The sequence below is a fragment of the Eimeria mitis genome, genomic scaffold, assembly GCF_000499745.2.
Source record: "Eimeria mitis Houghton genomic scaffold, Emh_scaff4026, whole genome shotgun sequence".
Lineage (NCBI taxonomy): Eukaryota > Apicomplexa > Conoidasida > Eucoccidiorida > Eimeriidae > Eimeria > Eimeria mitis.
In genome coordinates, this window is record NW_013572360.1 from 5,360 (window position 1) to 5,690 (window position 331).

Here is a 331-nt window from a genome sequence, read left to right on the forward strand (position 1 = left end):
GTGTTTATGTTTCTTTTTTTGTCTCCTTTTTGTGCTTCTTGCTGTCTCTTCTTTTGTCTCCTTTCTATTGATCCCTCAACTCTTTTCTTTGTTTATCACTGCTGCTGCTGCTGCTGCTGCTGCAGCTGCTGCTGCAGCTGCTGCTGCACCTGCTGCTGCACCTGCTGCTGCAGCTGCAACTGCTGCTGCTGCAGCGGCTGCTGCAGCTGCTGTTGCGCTTCACGGGTACTGTTCCTCCCGCAGCAGCAGCAGGAGAAGCAGCAGCAACAGCAGCAGCAGCAGCAACAGCAACAGCAGCAACAGCAGCAGCAGCAGCAGCAGCAGCAGCAGC